This window comes from Gadus macrocephalus, chromosome 16 (genome assembly GCF_031168955.1).
Source record: "Gadus macrocephalus chromosome 16, ASM3116895v1".
NCBI classification, from domain to species: domain Eukaryota; kingdom Metazoa; phylum Chordata; class Actinopteri; order Gadiformes; family Gadidae; genus Gadus; species Gadus macrocephalus.
Genome location: NC_082397.1, coordinates 26923341 through 26933309, shown reverse-complemented (window position 1 = coordinate 26933309; position 9969 = coordinate 26923341). Strand labels below are relative to the sequence as shown.

The 9969-nt window shown below is 42.2% G+C and overlaps 1 long non-coding RNA gene across 1 annotated transcript; it reads left to right on the top strand.

The window, feature by feature from the left end:
• The first annotated feature begins 3632 nt into the window (after positions 1-3632).
• Positions 3633-6557, top strand: LOC132475220 (uncharacterized). The gene is made up of 4 exons (XR_009529837.1): positions 3633-3879; positions 4221-4315; positions 5942-6065; positions 6475-6557. It is a non-coding gene; the product is annotated as an uncharacterized LOC132475220 (long non-coding RNA).
• The last annotated feature ends 3412 nt before the right edge of the window (positions 6558-9969 follow it).

The following is a 9969-nucleotide window of genomic DNA, read 5'->3' as shown; positions in this document are numbered from 1 at the left end:
ACATGAAATGAAAAGGTTTTTTTTCCTCCTCATTGCCCTAGGTAGAGACAATGAGGATGCAATATAATTACTAATAGAACCTCACATTTCACATCGTACACTTAAACCATAGATCATAGACCTTAATTGCTACATGGATTTCAATGTTAATTCTGACTTTCAGTTAAACTTGCTGTGGAAAAAGAGGGGAACAGAGATAATTGTTGCAACCCTGCCATCCCAAGTGAAGGGTCGGAGCCTCTTCATCCACCACACTGATCTACGGTGTCTACGACCCCACCTGTGGTTGACAGGAGAGGTAGGCATATTAAAAGCTCTTCCTCTCACTGCTAGTATAGACTAGCAGTGAGAGGAAGAGCTTTTAATATGCCTACAGTTTGAAGGACTACAAATTCTTTCAATTTGTAGTCCTTCAAACTGATGTATTTGGAGGACTGAAGACCTCCATTAACTCACACAGACACACACACACACACACACACACACACACACACACACACACACACACACACACACACACACACACACACACACACACACACACACACACACGTAATAATGTCAATGTGAAAAAGCATTAACATGCAAGCATTAATATATCCTATAAAGGGGGCTAACGTTCTGGAGCTAAGAAACAAGCTAGTACAGAACAATAGGCAGAGCAAGAAGTTTAGCCAAGAGCTTGTTGTCTGCGTTTGTCCACAGTTGGAATAAAGACATCAGTTGAAGTACATTAAAACTGTGGTGATACCTTGGCACTTAAGGATATCACAACACGCACACACACAGACAGGCAGGCAGGCAGATAGACAGACATACTATCCCTCTTTGTTATTACCTGTCTTTCTTTCTGTTGTACATGGAAAACCACTGAGATGAAGCCACCCCCCTCTGAGTGAGTGGTGATTCTCATGATAAGCCAACAGTAGGCCATAACTTCGTTATTAATTTCAATGGCCAAAGAAACTAGTTTGTGTTCAGATGGTGATGCTGTGTGCTAATGCTAATCAAACATTATGTTGTGTTTATCAGATAATTTAGGGATTGATGCATCTCAGTGCCTTCACGTACAACGTGGTGGACACCATTTACTTAATGGATTATTACACCGCAGTTGTACTTTTATTTGGTGACAGAGCTACTACACGTCGCCACACTTTACCTAAGGTAATATGTTCAGTGTATGTTTGTGCATTTTACGGTGTGTTGCGTGATGGGTAATTACTACAGTGCATGAAATAACTGTGATGAGAAGGTAACACTTTATTTGAAGGTATCTACATAAGAGTGACATGACTCTTGTCATGAACTTTGTCATGAAAACTTAACATACACAGAAAATCCACCTCTTTTTGACATGATGACATAATCATTATTACAATTAGATGTGCAAGGTTACAGACAAACTCTAGCACTTGGTTAGATAATTGTATGACAGGATATGTCACAGAACTGGCTTTCATGACACCACTATTACAGTATAATGAATCAATTTTTTAGACCTCAAGTAAAGTGGTACCATTTTGATGTGTCATTTAGATGTCGTAAAGGATAAGTGCGTTTTAAAGGCCCACTATGCAACTTCGGGCATTTCTTCGCTGTTTTCTTGGTTTTGGCACGCACATTTCTCTACACAGCGCCCCCTACAGCTTCGTAGTAGATATTTCACAACACTGTCGTAACAACTCGTTGACGACCCTTTCCCATGCACTTCTGCGTGGAGCCATGTCCGAAGTAGATGTTCATAAAGTGTAGGCAAGGTTATACATTTTAAAAGGGTGTATTTGTATTGCAATAAACATAAATCCATCCTTTTTTATAGTTGACGGGGACTGTCGGGGAGAATTTATATCCTAGATTATAATTGTTTTATTTTAGGTTGAACAGAACAATCAGTGTAAGAGGTTTGGCCAACATAATAATCTAAATAAACAAGAACCTGGATTCGGGGATTCAGTCTGTATCTGGGGGACGAGACAGACGAACAGCAAAACACCCATGGAAACAAAGGTGTTTATATGGTTGCAACCAAGCAAGCTAGAAACATACAGGGCTCACAACAAAACGGTCGAGAAAACAATTTTTACAGGGCTCACAACAAAATGGTTGAGCAAACACATTTGTACAGAGACTATCAACATCAAGAATACCACGAAGACAAAGGCCACCCAAGGGTACTTTCAATTTCAAAAGCAACACGGCCAAGTCGGCGTCTGATTTGCAGTCTTCTTTTTCTTTCAGTTCACGCTATTCCTGAAAAGCTTGCCCAACGTTTACTCGTGTCAGGCCTCTCTGTCGGTCAGTCTCCCTTTTCTCTTCTTCTGTTCCTCCGACATTGGGTTTCTCTGTCTCTTTTTAGTCGGCTGATCTATGATGAATATAACAATCCCTTAGTGACTTGTGTTTATATCGAGCCGGTTCCGTGTTTGGGGGTCTGTGCCGTAAAGCAATTCGTTACTTCGCGAGACCCGGGACTCCCGCGAGAGTGGGCGGCGGGTCGCCGGCAGAAACATATTCCTTTTCTCCGCCAAGATGCGCAAGGGTGAGTCGAAACAACGAACAATCGAACAAAAATGTATAATAGAACCATCGCAATGACTCTTAGCCTGTTATATTAAGGTAAATCAAGCCAAAAAAGTTGCATAGTTCCCCTTTCACTCGTGTCTGATCTCTTTTCTGGTCCATTCTTCTTTTGTTCCACCGACGGTCGCCTCTTGGGTCCCTTATCAGTCGATTGATCCATGATGAATGCAACAATTGCCTCGCAACTGGCTGTTTATATCTAGCCGGTGCCATGTTTGGGTGTGTGTCTGTGCCGTAAAGCATTTTCGAAACTACAATCTGACTACATTTTCGAGGATACTTCCGCTGCGTCACATCCGGATTGTGTCGGTCCGAACAGATCAAGTTGCATATGCGCTTTTTCACTGGAGAGGCGACATGGGTAAATGACACACCCACCAATCGACCCAGAAATGGATGCAGAACCATCAGCATAACTCTCAACCTTCATACTTAATGTAATTTTGGCTAAAATAGTTGCATAATGGGCCTTTAAGTGTTATTGCACTAATTTCCTTTCTGCAACACATATTGTGCTGCTATATATACTATATTATACAACGGGTGGCTTGAATCCAGCGATCTGATTGGTTCCTAACTGTTGTATAATAAGCGTATACATAACTGCTATGACGCCCAATCATTTTGTGAAAGTTTGCATATCACTCCGCGCCTGAAAGTAGAAACAGTTACAAAGTAAAAAATATGTTGAATGATGGAGAGGGTGTAAATGTTGTTACTCCCGGAGTGAGCAAGGCGATGGAGAGACTAACGAAAGCTTAGGCACACGGCGAGTGAACTGCTCCATAGGATAAATTGCCGGCGTACCACTCTAGCGGAGCCTTCTCTCGGAGGGACGCTAAAGTGTGTTGCATAGTGACCGTCGTGCATTTTGAAGGCAGCCAGGAGGGACTACTTTTTTGTATTCTTTAATAAAACAGCTACTTTGACTTTCTTGTTCGTTTTTTTAAATGTAGTGTGTCTATGACTTTCGTTTTGCCGTAATAGTAACCGTTATATTATAGCAATAGATCACTTCAGTCAGTGGTATGTGCTCATTATACCACTGTGAAGGGGGTCGCCGGCCCTCCGCTGCGCGTCGGGCCGAACAACGCCCCTTAACAGTGGTATAATGAGCACATACCACAGCCTGTCCTGATCTATTGCTTAACTATACTTATCATAGGTAGACAGCTAACTAACATGTTCATAAAATCATCATAAAACATTGTTTTTTTCATGCTGTAGGTAAACTTTGATAACTTTGACGGAATCCTGTCATTTGTCCACGTGAACAAAAATCACTGGAACATGCTGGTATGTTGATTCATTAATATTCATTCATTCAAATGTGCGGCGAGTATCAAGGTCAAGGTTGCTTTATTCATACCCGTGGGTAAATTTGGTTTGCATGTGTATCGATCGCCACATGCAGTGATGGATACTCATCAACTTCTCAATACAGTATTTTTCCGAAACTGTACTTGGCTTATTATTTCATCCACTCAACTCATTTGGCGATTGTGAAATTGGCATAGGGAAACTTTGATTCTAAGTTGACTTTGACCCATCACCTTTTTTCTTGCTTTGCATGCACTCTCCCTGCTATTTCTGGGAATTGCATCTCTAGTTAAAGAATACCCTCTCTTTTTTCTCAGTACATTCATGCAAAGTCTGGTACTGTGTACCAAATGGATCCCTCACCAGCATCCTCTGAGCTTGAGGACTCTACCCATGCGGCTCAGAGACTACAGTAAATATTCAAGCTAGGATTCTAAACATTAAAATGTAAATTAGGACTGGGCGATATGGGCCAAAATGAATATCTCGATATTTTTTTACTATATCTCGATGCACGATATATATCTCGATATATTTTGAATCTCCTCTAGAGCACATCATCAATGCTCGATTCAACCATGTCTGGCATAATGTTACGTCAGTAATAATTAAAAAAAAACAGTTTGAATAATAATTATTATATATACACTGCCAGACGAAGGATCCAATGCTATTCTTTTTCGAAACCAAATCCTCAGTTTCCATCCTTTTTTCTCTCACGCTGTTCTCACTCACCGGTCGGAGGTACACGACACACCTACAGCAGCGCGCCTTCCAGACTACGTCACACACGCGCGTCCATGAGAATCTCGTGGACTCGCAATGGGCGGGAGTGAGTGTGTTTAGAGAGCCACCGGAAATAGCGAGAGAAGGGAACGCTGTGCGTTAAACAAACCCCGAGAAGCCCAATCCCTATGAGCTCCCCACGCTACGGCCATCAGGAGGCGCACAGAGCTTTTGGCCGTGATATTATATAAACAATTATATTATATTATTATATATAGAGCTCCGGGAGTCGCAAACGGCAACAATCACTTTCTCCTCCGTGCTGCAGTTCACCCCGGACTGCACTGCACTGAGTTTGACGGTTGAACGCTGGTTGGCTGTTACGTTACACATGTCACTCAGTGGCCACGCTGTTGAACGCTGATTGGCAGATACGCGTCTCTACGTTCACTTTGTATGAGATCTTGTCGCCCCGTCGCGTGAAAGCACAACGAGTATGCCGGCGGCGGCAAAAAGAAACATTGCGTGCCAATTTATATTCGATGTTCGCGATAGGGGCATTTTATACATCCTCTGGAGAACATCTCGCGATACATCGCATATATTCGATATATCGCCCAGCCCTAATGTCAATCATGTTTACTTTTATTCTACTGTTACGTGTGTGTGTTTTTCCCCTGCTGTTTGGTGTGCTGTTCCAGGTACCACCCTCCCCATCGGACTGATCAGACACACCTGCAGCCCCTCAGCAATCACGTGGATTGCTATAAAGCTGCAGGGATGAAAGCAGACGTGGCCAGTGGGCCAGATAGGCGAACAGAGTGGGGTCGCTGTCGGTCGCGAGTCGGAGCTATGTGGGCTCTTCGTCGTGGCATTGCTCCCTCAGTGGAGGGATAGTGTTGTTGCTTGCTCCCTCAGTGGAGGGTTAGTGTTTGTTGTTCCCTCAGTGGAGGGTTAGTGTCGTTTGTTGTTCCCTCAGTGGAGGGTTAGTGTTGTTTGTTGCTCCCTCAGTGGAGGGATATTGTCATTGGTTCTTTCTGTGTTGATTTAGGACTCAGTTATGTAATAAATGGTATGTTGGTTGAAATCCTGCTACTCTTCTGTTCTTTAAACACCTGGTTTTATATTAATTGTTGCCCCCCCCCCTTCCCCCTGGACACCAACGGGGTGGGTCGTAACATCTACAATGGCAGCTGTGGTGTTTTGAAGATATTTCCATATACCTTATAATTGAATACAAACTTTGCTAAATTGTATCTGTGGATGGACAATGTTTTGGTAGCACTTGAAGAAAAGTATCACATTTCTTCAGGGAATACTTGAAGATTAGAAAATATCAGGGGAAAACTGACTGGGTGGATGTGAAGTGGAAAGGAGGAGTGATGCCCCACCCAGTGCAAAGGGATGGTTGCAGCTGTGGTGTCATTGTTGTTGAAGTAAGTTGATCTATGTAGTATAGAGGAAACATGATGTTTCTTAAATTTTTGTGATGGTGGAGATAAGCTTATATTTGGGTGTTTCCACAGATATACAAGATGATTATAAAGGATAAGTTCACTATTGTGTACTTTGAGCCCCCTTTCTTGGTTGGCTAGGATGAAATAGAATGGTTGACACTGAAATGTTGACGTTTGGTCCTGTCTCTGGGTATTTGGCTCATTTAGAATCGACCCTGCTTGCTTCAGAATGGCTGCCTATGGGCATTTACGAACCATGAATGCCCATAGGCAACCATTTAGAAGCTGGCAGCAGTGATTCTAAAACCTCCCCCCCAAGCATGTGTTGACAAATGGTTTAGTTATCTATTAAAAGAGAAAGACAATCACTTTAGTGTTGTTAATTCAGATGGCCAGAGCAGTGATGGAAGCCTTCCCTGAGTTCCCCAAAATGAACTTCTCAACAAAAAGGAGAGCCATGGAAGAGGCGAGATATGGCTCTCCAAGTCCTTGAATCATCAGGTATACAATGCAGTATACATTTTTTTTTGAATAACTTAAAGGCATTCCAAATATATTCTGATTAAGGGCCCAATTTTGAGAATGATATCGGCAAATGGTAACAGAATTGGTGAATGTGATTGGCGAATGCAATTTCCCTTAGCCACAGGCCTTGCCCATATCAGAGTCTCCAACAATTACCTCTTGCGGGTTTAAAAAAGGCACATACCATTTGCCGATAAAATCCCCAAAATTGGGCCCTAAATGTGTCATGCAAATACACTTTCTTTCAGTCTTTGATGAGGAGACTTGTTCGATGTGTGGAGCTGACAAGCCCCCTGGACAAGTACCTCCCGTTACAGACTGGGTGAGTTGTTGTGAGCAGCACTTACATTTTGTAACGTAATGTGACATACAGTGTTGGTAGTAACTAGTAACAAAGTTAATTAACAAAGATAATTAAATTTTGATAGCAATATGTAAAAAGGCCAAGAAAGTTGAAGGGGTTCAATGTTCACAGAAAACTTTCTTTGAGTCAAATTTAACCTTTGCTATAATCTGCTGGTTTGGTGACCTGAGTCTAACCAACAAAAACAGGGTTCGTTCTACTCGTTCTACAGGGTTCGTTCCACCAAAAGGGGGCGTGCCTCCGTGAAATGCCGCAAGACAGCTGGGAGATGTAGCCTAGGCTTACACCTTACGACTCGTACGGCCAGTTCCATACAACTGGATCGCGGCATAACTGTCCTTCTCTTCCTTTCTTCAAAGCTCATCTCAAGACCTTTCTGTTTAATGATCACTTCTCTCCCCCTCCAAACACATAGCTCTATCCTCTAGAGGCTCCCTTTGTTTAGTTTAGTTTTTCTCTTTTTTTGTATTGTTGTTTGTTTGTGGTTGTATTTTCATTTCCACTATGTGAAGTGACCTTGGGTTTGAGAAGGGAGCTATATAAATGGAAATTATTATTATCACTATTATTATTATTTACCTGTTTTGAACCAAATTGCCCCGTAAGGACATTTCAGCTCAATTAAATTCACCTGGAGGGTCAGGTAACGCAAAAGTAACAAGTGACATAAGGCATTACTCCACACATGGTAGTAAAGTAACGTAATGAAGTAACTTCCCCAATGCTGGTGACATACCACTTAAACCTAAGTGTCCTACCAAGTGACAGTCATGTACATGAATAAATCATTAATTGTTTTTTCAATTCAACAGATCCAGTGTGATAATTGTGACCGGTGGTTCCATAACCTTTGCTTGAACATGGACCAAAATAAGTTAAAGGAAGTCAAGAAAAGGCAATGGCTGTGTGTTTTATGCCGATGACAAGGTTGAGGAAAATTGTGCCTCGTCCAAGTGCCAGGTTTTGTTTAGAAATGTGATTCAAAAAAACTTAAAAGGTGTGTTTACATCAGAAAATGTGGAAAGCATGAATGGGGAGACACACACACACACACACACACATTTCCATTTGATCTATTCTCTCTGGTTACAGCCATATACACTTTCATATTGGATCCCTTCCACTTACTTTAACCCTAGGCCAGTGGTTTTCAAACTGTGGGGCGCCAGAGTACTTCAGGGGGGGCGCGACGTGAGAAAAAAATAAACCCGAAAAACCCCCTGAAAGTCGATGATTCAAATCATCAGTCGTACTTCAACTGTAAGTCGAAGTCGTACTTCACTGGAAGTAACATAACTAAATCAATTTTCAACCGTTTATCTTCGTGCAAACCATTTAACGAATCTACACACTTGTATCTTCTATAATATCTAAACAGAATTTCGATATCATTTAAAATTTCTTCAGAATCAGTTTTAGTTTCATACCGCTTCGTTTTCAGCTGTTTTCATTGAAGACGTCAGCCCATTCTGATACACCTACTTCTAGACATCGTAACTCATTCCTTTTTCAACCGTTTACCATCGTTCAAACGATTAAACAAATCTACACACTTGTATCTTCAATTATATCGAAACGGAATTTTGATAGCATTTATACTTTTTTCAGAATCACAGTTTTAGTTTCAAACCGGCATCGTTTTCAGTTGCTTATAATAATTTAGGTCACCATAGCAACGCCGGTGTAAGTACCATATCGGCTCGGCTTCCAGATCGGCTCGGGGTCCGTCGTCTGCTGATTATGTTACACAATATCATTGGCTGTACGCTTGAATGGGCGTACATTGTGATTGGCTGTACGTCGGACAGTTGTGATTGGCTGTTTTGTGCTGTAGCTCTGGCTGTAGTCATAGCAACCACGAGCACATGTGTGAGCGCGAGTAGGTCTATGTCTAGTTTCGGTTTGTGTTGCCAGATTGGGCATATGTCCAGTTTTTCCAGCCTAACGTGATTCAAAGTAGCCAAATCAGGCTGAAAATGTGCCCAATCTGGCAACACGGACGGCTTATCTTAACAGCCAAGATGATTCCGAGGGATGTTTTGTTTTTAGAAGAAAACTATCCATACAGATAGGTTGGGAATGGTCTATGTTCAAAATGAAAGATCATTACAGGCTCTTTAATTTAAGCCATAAAAAACCTTATTGCTGTAGATAGCTATTGTGTGACGTAATCAGCAGACGACGGACCCCGAGCCGATCTGGTACTTACACCGGTAAACAAGCCCCGCCGAATAGTAGAATCTCTGGACTGAAAAGGCAGATCAGAGGTTCGTTCAAGTTCAGCGAACATAGGCGAACGTTCGCAAGGAACGCGTTGACATTAAACAATTAATCTTGAATGATTTTTGAACACCGTTCTAAACAAACTGTAAACGAAAAAAATGGATACGAAGGCCATGGTATTAGCGGCAGCCTCCATGTTAATGGAAGAGTTTACAGAAGAGGGTTTGCAAGTGGTCGACCTCGTTGAAAGCCTACTGCAGACCAGGGCCGTAGCACCAAATCCTGGGCCCCTATACTATAGGTACTGATGGACCCCCCTGCGCTCAGTTGTTGACGGGGGGGGGGTTGAAACGTGGCCAGTAGATGAAAGATTATTATTATTATTTATTTTTTTTGATGAAAGCCGGTAGATTTTTTTTAGGGGCCCCCCCTCTGCCTTGGGCCCCCCCACAACTGTCCCCTTTGTCCCCACAGTCCGACGGCCCTGCTGCAGACAACCAGTACGGAAAATTCAAGAATAGAGGGCTACGTCACCGAAGTTGTACCCACTTACTGCGATATAACGTTCAAATCGCATTTTAGGATGCAAAAGACAACAGTTGAAGTAAGGGTGTAGATAGGCTATATTAAACGTTTTATCTATTGCTTTCTGTGTAGGAAAGGAGTAAATGATTTCAATATAGTTTAGTTTAATGCCATGGCAACGAATGTCACGTAGCCGAAGAGAGCACCGTTTGATACAATCAATGTTACATAGGCTCTCTGTTTATT